The sequence below is a fragment of the Carcharhinus amblyrhynchos genome, chromosome 25 (assembly GCF_965287045.1).
Source record: "Carcharhinus amblyrhynchos chromosome 25, sCarAmb.v2.hapA, whole genome shotgun sequence".
Lineage (NCBI taxonomy): Eukaryota > Metazoa > Chordata > Chondrichthyes > Carcharhiniformes > Carcharhinidae > Carcharhinus > Carcharhinus amblyrhynchos.
Window position 1 is genome coordinate 24,500,893 of NC_137348.1, and position 9,653 is coordinate 24,510,545.

Sequence of the window (9,653 nt, forward strand, 5' to 3'; positions counted from 1 at the left end):
TGTGGCAGTGCAAGGCATAAGGTTTGTAAGACAAAACTCAATAGCATTAGGTAATGAATGCAAAAGTATATTCTTGATATTGTTGTTGCCTGTTAAGTAATATTTGATTTATGTTGACTTTAGTTTGTTTCCTACAGTAAAAGTCTTAAAAATTGAAACTTTGCCCTTTGGTTATTTTAATTGATCATTTGGAAGAATCATCCCACTTAAAATGTTATTGGTCCATATGGAAATGGTAAAAGGAGCACATGGCTGAGTAATGAGGATGGACGTGCGTTTGAGTTTTATACAGACCTGCAATCTGTGCAAATGATTAAAAAGACTTCATTTTATTGCTACAGTGAAGTAGTGGCAGAGCAGCTTGTTGCTGTACTTTTAAAATCCTCTGAAAATGATGGGAGAAACTGAATGGGGAATGATGCATTCTCCTGGTCTCGTGTTTTCATGTTTACAAATGGAAATATGTCAAAGACATGACAGTTTATAGGGGACATCACGATTGTGCCTAATTGGTTGGGCTGGTCCTGGAGATATTTGAAAACCTCTCAGGCAGGCTCATTTGTTAAGAGCCTTGTTTGTTCCTGCATGCTCTGGATGCTGTTCTAATTCAACTGATTGCACTCTGCCGGTCCTTCGAAATAAATTGCTGCTTTCAGTTTTCGTGGGGATGTACAAGTGGGATACATTTTGTGCAGGAGTGCAATATCTGAATTGGGATCTGTGGGACTGGCATTAATCGGTATCCTCTTATAGACTGTCCTATCACATTTGTATTAGATTTCTCTTCCATGTGACCTGAATTCATGTACATACCACATTTAAAACAGTATATATGAGATGTACCTTGGAGATGTAGGCTCACGATTGGGTGGTACGATGGCACAGTGGTTAGCAGTGCTGTGTCACAGCGCCACAGATCCGGGTTCAATTCCAGCCTCGGGTCACTATCTGTGTGGGATTTGCATATTCTCCCTGTGCTTGCGTGGGTTTCCTCCAGGTGCTCTGATTTCCTCCCACAGTCCAAAGACGTGCTGGTTAGGTTGATTGGCCATGCTAAGTAGACCCTTAGTGTCTGGGACATTAGCAGGGTAAATATGTGGGATTACAGGAATGGGGCCTGGGTGGGATTGTGGTCGGTGTAGACTTGATGGGCCAAATGGCCTCCTCCTGCACTGCAAGGAATCCTATGACTCAATCCTGATTTTAGTTTTGGAGGTCTTCTCCTCCCCATTTGGTTGTCTGCTCTGCTGATCTATATGGAAAAATCATTGTTTCCACCACAACTGAAATTGCCCACCCGGGATCACCACTGATGCTTTGACCATTGTTTACCTGTATTGTACCTCCTCCCCAGAAAAACAACCTGAGCTCTTGATAATCCTTAACACCAAGGCACCCAGGCATGCTGTCAACAGAATTCAGACCAGGCCACATGGCCCCCTTCATTCCTTCCTAAATTAAACACTCAGTCCTGAAACATAACAATTCTATAAAATGTTGCCATTTGTTCCCATTGAACCATAAAATCCATATAGGAGGAGGCCATTCAGTCCATCAAGTCCACACCGTTGCTCCAAAGGAGCACCTTACTAGTCCCACTCCTCCATCCTATCCCCCCCAACCCCGTGCATTACCCATGGCCAATCCACCTACCCTACACATCTTTGGAGTGTGGGAGGAATGGTGTGGAGATGCCGGCGTTGGTCTAGGGTGAAGTTGGACTTAAACCTGGTGTCATCAGACTTCTTACTGTGTGGGAGGAAAGCAGAGTATCCACAGAAAACTCTTGCAGACAGAAATTCACTGGGAATCCCAACACTGCAAGTTTACACTTTCTGGCCATAGAAGTTATTCGGACTCTTTTTTTAAGGGACACTAAATATATTTGCTGTAGTAATGTGGAATAATTTTCTATATTCCGATATCTTCACTCTCTCTGGTAAGTTTCTATCCAAAATTCCAGTCTATCTTTCCTTCGGCAGCAGTTTCCAGCTGATGGTGACCTGACTTACCGAGCTCTGCTGCACTCACACTGCTCTGTGTCCAGCAGTCAGGTATCATAGTCCAGAGCAGAAGCTGCAGAGCCACACAGCTTGCCTTCTTCATCACCGGGGCTGAGGAGCAGATACGTCCCATGCTGCAAAATAATTAAATGACAAACAGTCATCCATCCATCCAGATTCGAAATGTGAGCTCCGTTCTCTCTCCACAGATCATCGAATCCGTACAGTACAGATGGAGGCCATTCAGCCCATCGAGTCTGCACTGACTACAATCCCACCCAGGCCCTATCCCCATGACCCCAGGCATTTACCCTAGCTAATCTCCCTGATACTAAGGGGCAATTTATCATGACCAATCCACCTAACCTGCTCATCTATGGACTGTGGGATGAAACAGGAGCATCCGGAGGAAACCCACGCAGACATGGGGAGAATGTGCAAACTCCACACAGGTATTGACCCGAGGCCAGGAATCGAACCCAGGTCCCTGGCGCTGTGAGGGAGCAGTGCTAACCACTGTGCCACCACAGATGCTGTCAGACCTGCATTTTCAGTTTTTACATTAAATTTACTTCAAAACTTAAGGCAGAAAGTCCCAACATCATGGGGCCAATTGGCTGGCTTCAGCGGAGATACTGCTCTCCTTTGACCTGTTATTGGGGGTGGATTCTTACCAATTCACATAGAAAAGGTTAGGCACTGTGAGTCAGCAGACCCATCCAGCTAACCCTCTCCAGCCACAGCACATACAATCCACCAATAACCTAACCCTGACCATGTAATCAACAAACAGAGGCAAAAAACCCACTCTAACTACCTAAGGCAATGAATGAGCAGCTGATATATAAATAACTAGAATGTTACCTTCCAGAAGTGGTAATGCTCAGGAACCAATACAGCTTCCGTTTAAAGGATTATAGGACGTCCAGACCCAGGAGACACTAACTCTCAGTGATAAACCTTCTCGTTATTTAACCTGACTCTTCACCTAAAGATCTTAAAGGCATTCCCTCCATCCCTATCAGTTGTATCCCTCCCTAACGAGTTATCCAATCCCTTCAACATTTAAAAATCTTTATCACATCTCCCTTAGTCTGTATTTCTCTAAAGCAGATATCTCCATTCATCTCGTCAATCTTGACGAATAGGAACTATCAAGTTGAGCGACATTCTGGTCCTCCCACCCAGCACCACCCCTCCTTCAGAACTATCTTATCCTTGTCTCTGCGCACGATATAAAAGCAGATGCTATAACCCCAAGTGACCCTTTATTGCCCAAGTATAGTGTTCCAGCTTTTACATGATTCCTGCAATAACCTATTCTCCTTCCTGACAGTCACTCTTGGAGTTTGTACATTTTTCATGTTATTGACTATTATCTCAGTCCTACTATAGTGTAAATGTGTTTAAAAGAAACTGGTGCAAAGTGTTCTACTTGTTCACATTGAAGGACATTTGCAACAAGTAGGGTCATTCCTTTAATGCATCTACATTAACCTGCAACTTATTATCTTGGTCCAAATTATTCAGCCCTGTGCTCGTTTTGCATTTTGTGAATTTGTGGATGATTTTGTTAACCATCAGCAATGTTAACAGAAATGGTAAACAGTCTGGTAAGTGCCTGGAAGAAACTCTACTCATGAGCTTGCCCCATTCAGATCCATTTCAATTAGTGACAATCCTCTATCTGCCAGCCTTCAACCTACTGCAGGATAATATCTGCCACCTCATGCCATAAAATCAAATCTTTACCACAAGCATTCGATTGATCTGCCCTCAGAGTTAATGCAGGACCCATTATTTACCAGGAATAATCAATGGAAATATTTATTCCTGAGAGGAATAAACCTGAGAGGAGGTCTAGTTGAGGTATATGAGATGCTTAAGGGGATTAACAGGGTAGATGTAGAGTAGATGTTTCCCCTTGTTGGATATTTTAGAAGAATGGTAGGCAACCTGGGCTAGTGAATGGGCAGGATGAGTGGTCCTCCTTCATCACAGTGAGCCACAAGATTGAAATCAGGCTTGTTCTCTAACTGTAACCCCATGAATAAAATTAAATACATTTAATACACACTGAATATTTCATAACAAGTTGTAGAAAATGCTTAATCGTTTATACATTAGTAGAACTATCTTCAACTTCAAAGGATAAGAGCAAAATAAATATTTACCCTTTGGATGCGGTGTACACGATGGCACACGGGTGCACGATGGCACAGTGATTAGCACCTGCGCCCTCACAGTGCCAGTTACCCAGGTTCAATTCTGGCCTCAGGTCACTGTCTGTGTGGAGTTTGCACACTCTCCCTGTGTCTGCTTGGGTTTTCCCCAAATGTGCCAGTTTCCTTCCACAGTCCAAAAGCGTGCAGGTTGGGTTGATTGGCCATGCTAAATTGCCCCCTAGTGTCAGCGGGATTAGCAGGGTAAATATGTGGGATTACAGGAGTGGAGCAACAGATGAGGGGGAACAATTTAAAAGGGACCTGAGGAGCAACTTCTTCACGCAGAGGGTGGTGCGTATATAGAATGAGCTGTCAGAGAAAGTGTTTGAGGCAGGTTCAATAGCGACATTCAAAAAGCATTTGGATAAATACATGGATGGGAAAGGATTAGAGGGATATGGGCTAAACGAGGGCAATTGGGACCAGCTGGGAGGGCATCATGGTCTGCATGGACAGTTTGAACTGAAGGGCCTGTTTCCCTCTGTATTGGGAAACAGATACAGATTTGTATACAGATATACAAATATATACAGATATATAGAAAACAAGGCTCAGGTTGAGATTGTCATCAGTGCAGACTCAATGAGCTGAATGGCCTCCTTCTGCACTGTAAGGATTCCATGGCACAAAGAAAGTACACAGCTCTCACAGTCAATGTTGTGAGCAATCAGCATGCACCTCACTTCACTTGTCCTTTCTTTATGTGTGTACCACTTCAATCGTACCAATAGAAAAAAAATACAACAGCTGAATATGGCAATGGTTAACAAACTGTCTCATGGGTCATACTCAGAAGCTAGCTGAGCTGCACATAGCCTCTGGGCTGCAGGTTGCCCACCAGTGATCTTGAAGAAGAGGCCATAGTTTGAGGTTAAGCGGTGGCAGATTTTAAAACAGAAATGAGGAGGACGTACTTCACTCTAAGGAATTCACAACCCCTGAGCGTAGTGGACACCAGAATACTAAACAACTACAAGGAGGAGATAGGTAGGTTTTAAATTAGTCGGAGGATGAAAGGCAGCACAGGCTCAAGGGGCTGCTCTTATCTTCACTAATAAAGTTTTACTGACAATCATTATAGACCCTTAACATGAGTCAAATTCTTTATAAAATCCTACACCTTTCCTTATGTTGCACCTGCTAAATGTGAGAGAAAAGTTGACAAGTAACCACCACCACAATCAGTAGGCACACGGTAAGCATCTGTCCAAATAATTTTCTCCTGGGAATAGAGCTAATCTGTCAGAAAGGACATGGTAAAAACATCATCCTCAGCTGCGCATGGGCAAACAGCTGCACAGTGGTACAGTGCTTAGCACTGCTGCCCCACAGCGTCAGGGACCTGAGTTCGATTCCCGGCTTGGGTGATTGTTTGTGTGGAGTTTGCATGTTCTCCTCGTGTCTGTGTGGGTTTCCTTCTGGTGCTCCAGTTTTCTCCGACTGTCCAAAGATGTGCGGCTATGTTGCCCCTTGTCTGGGGATGCATAGGTTAGAGGGATTAGCAGGGGTTACGGGGATAGGGCCTGGGTAGGATTGTGGTTGATGCAGATCCAATGGGCCGAAGGGCCTCTTTCTGCACTGTTGGGATTCTATGATTCTATGAACTGTATTTCTAAGCCCAGGAATGTCATCACGATCATTTCCTGTAAAGTTCTGTGGAGAAATCATATTGTCTGCAAATCTTTAAAACCTGGAAACTGCATCGCCACTACAGCCCAGAATGTTTCCATTGGCTCTACCAAGGCATCGCCAGGGTAGATGAAAACTGTGATGATCAATTGGGGAAGATCATTTTTATCTTATTGAGTTAATATTTTGTCTACATTAGGAGGATTAAACAAGATGCAAGTAGAATTTTGATTGTTGTTTTATCAGTGCTAGATGTTAAAGAGGAAATAGTGGTCAATTTTTCAGGCCTGCCTGTCAGCTATGTAAAAACAGGGCAATTAAATTCAAGAGTCTTACGTGGGGCAGTTGATAGCATCACTGCCTCTGACCCAGGGGCCTCAGGTTAAAGTTCTACTCCAGGACTTGAAGGCCAGGGGAGGCGTGTCCTGATGTGCCAGGCAGATTGAGATTAGATATATAAATCCTTCCAACAAGGCAGGCAGTAAGAGTGGGAGACGTTTCTGGTCGCCATGTGATGGAAAGAAATTAGAGTCTCTGCCATCACAGCCCTAGCTCCAGGCTACAGGCTACATGTGGAGTACTGAGTACAATTCTAGTTGCCCTGCTACAGGAAGGATGTCATTAAACTGGAAAGGATACTAAGAAGGTTTATAAGGATGTTACCAGGACTGAAAGGTTTGAATTATAAGGAGAGGCTGGATAGGCTGGGATTTTATTTCCTAGAGTGTAAGAGGACGAGGTGTGACCTTATCAAGGTTAATAAAATCATGAGGGGCATAGATAGGGTGGATAGCCAAGATCTTTTCACCAGGGTAGGGGAGTTCAAACCAGACGGCATAGGTTTAAGGTGAGAGGAGAAAGATTTAAAGGGGACCTGAGGGGCAACTTTTCACACAGAGTAGAATGAACTGCCAGAGGAGGTGATTGAGGCAGGTACAATTACAACATTTAAAATACATTTGGACAGGTACATGGACAGGAAACATTTAGAGGGAAAAGGGTCTAACGCAGGAAAATGGGACTAGTTCAGTTTCAGAAACCTGGTCGTTATGGACGAGTCGGGCCAAAGGGCCTGTTTCCGTGCTATGACCCGATGCATGTGAAAGCGTGTGCTAGTGACCTGTCTGGATCAGATGGGTGCCAATAGCGTGAGGGTTTGTCCCCCGCTGTTTCAACTGGGGTGGATTTGGGACCTGCCCCCCATGCCCTACCCATGGTGCTGCGGGGTGGACTTGCCTTTGGCACAGGACTCAAGAAGAAGAAGTTTATGCTGGTTAGGTTAGGGGAAGTTGGACGGGGCGGGGGGATGGTGTGAGTCATAAGCCCCGTTATGAGCTCTGTTGTACACTGTGGCATTGCACATTCTATGTAATTCTGTGTAACACATCCCTGAATGATGTCCTGACTTAGGGTGTGATTAACAATGTGATTACACTTCTGTGCACTTACGATAAAATATGACTCTGCTTTAGTCTCATTCCTGGTAGAAGAATATTTCTAAGATACAGAAAAATACTGAGAATAGTAGTGTGGGAGTAAGTAACAGAAACTGCAAGAACTTACCCTTTCCAGCTATTTCCCGCGCTTGGTTACATTCTTTTCAGAACGCTGACCTTTTGTTTTATTGTTCTGCTATCCCCTCCTATCTGTCAAAAGATTGAAATTTGTATGTAGTATTTGCAAAGGAATGACGTCACCTGTTCCAAAAGCTCTGTTTAGCAGAGATCTGCTTCTGGATTTTACTTAGGATCATAGTATTTTTCTCTGTACAAAATATATGCCAAAATCCTTTGTGGTTAATAAAGGTGCAACAGTCAATGAAAAGACATTGCAGTGAGGAAATGATTGTTAGGAATCTGAACAGAGACATTCGTGCTACTTAATCTCCTGGAATACTTGGTGTAGTTTTGGGCTCCGTAACTGAGGAAGGATCTTCTTGCTCCAGAGGGAGTGCAGCAAAGGTTTACCAGGACTGATGTTTGAGGAGGAATTGAGTCATTTAGGTTTGCATTCACTGGAGTTCAGAAGAATGGGGGGTTGGGAAATCTCATAGAAACTTATAAAATTCTAACAGAACTAGACAGGGTAGATGCAGGATGTTCCCCATGGTGGGGGAGTCCTCACAGTTTGAGGATAAGGGATAAACCTTTTGGGACTGAGATAAGGAGAAATTTCTTCACCCAGAGAGAGGTAAGCTTGTGGAATTTGCTACCACAGAAAGGATTTGAGGGAAAAATATTAGATGATTTTGAGAAGGCGTTAGATATAGCTCATGGGGTGAAAGGGATCAAAGGATACGGGGGAGGGGAAGGTAGGGTCAGGCTATTTAGTTGGATGAACAGCCATGATCGGCTCAAAGGGCCAAATAGCCTTCTCCTGCTTCTGTTTTCTATGTTTCTATGTTTACCTAGTCTAATCAGGCTTGTGCCAGTCTAGCTCAGTGGTAGCACTCTTGCCTCTGAGTTCGATGGTTGCAAATTCAAGTCCCACTCCAGACACAGCAGCATTCAATCTGCAGTGCTGCACTGGAGGAGACCTGTATCTTCATCAGTATCACGTGAGGCACTCTGCTGAGGGGCCCCGTCTATCTTCTTGGATGGGTAAAGAAAACTGCACATTGCTGATCAAGAAGGAGTTCTCCTTGTGTCCTGGCCAACATCTGTCCATTAAACAGCACCTCAAAAATGATTGGTCATTCCTTGCATTGTGGCTGGTGGGAGCTTGCCATGCACAAAAATGGCTGTCCTGTTTCCTATATTGCTAACTGTATGTTAAAGCAAATGTCTTTCTTGCTCCAGCTTGTCAAGATCTCAAACAGAAAATCAGCTGTTGAATCCAAATGTACAGATCTACTGCTACAGTGTGGCTTCGATATTCCACAGGAGTAACATGGTGTGTGTGATTCTCCTGTATGTAGCGCACAGACACAACCTTCCCTCTACACTTGTAACTACACAAAGGTGGGTCAAACACTTCTCATTAATGTACAAGGTCTGTTTTTCATCACGTTGTAGGGAGTAGCTCAGGGCAGCACTGCAAAGCTCTGATCACCCTACTTGACGGGGAATGTTGTATGACCCAGGAAGTCTATAATTGCGAAGAAAAACAATCACCTTTCTTCTTAAGACCGATGCCCATGGCAATCTCCACACTAAAAACCTTGACATGCACTGAATTTGTCAACTATATTGCCATGGCAACAAACATGCACCAAATGATGTTCATCACACACCTCGACTCTGTGCAAATCTCTCGTTTCGTACAGAACCCAGCTCCCAATTTATGTGACAAAGGAGCTTTTAATAGCAACAGATGAGTCCTTTGGTCCCCAAACATCATTAGGGGGAAAAGAAAAAAAGTATTTGAAATGAAAATATAGATGCTGCAGTTTCATAATTTACAGAATCTAGATTTATGACTTCTTTCAATTTTAATCATTATGCGTAATGTATTCATGTCTACCCTATGAATGGTGGCCACACATCTTTGTGTAAGTTAGAAACAAGAAAGGCAGCAACCTCTTCAACTGCTTTGGAAAAGCAGTATTTACATATACAAGATATTATGCCGCCAGACATTAATCCTAATTATCCAGCTTCTTTCTGGTTTTGCCTGAAATTACCTGCAAGAAATTGAAGAGATTTACAATCTAATGTAAGTCAAAATAGAGCAATTTTTCAAAATAAGCTCAATCCCACAAATAAGTAATATTGTGCAATGATTATCCGAGGGCTGCTGCACAGATAATCCACACTAATTCTTATTCTGCTGATTTTAATTTCTTTTGATAGAGCTT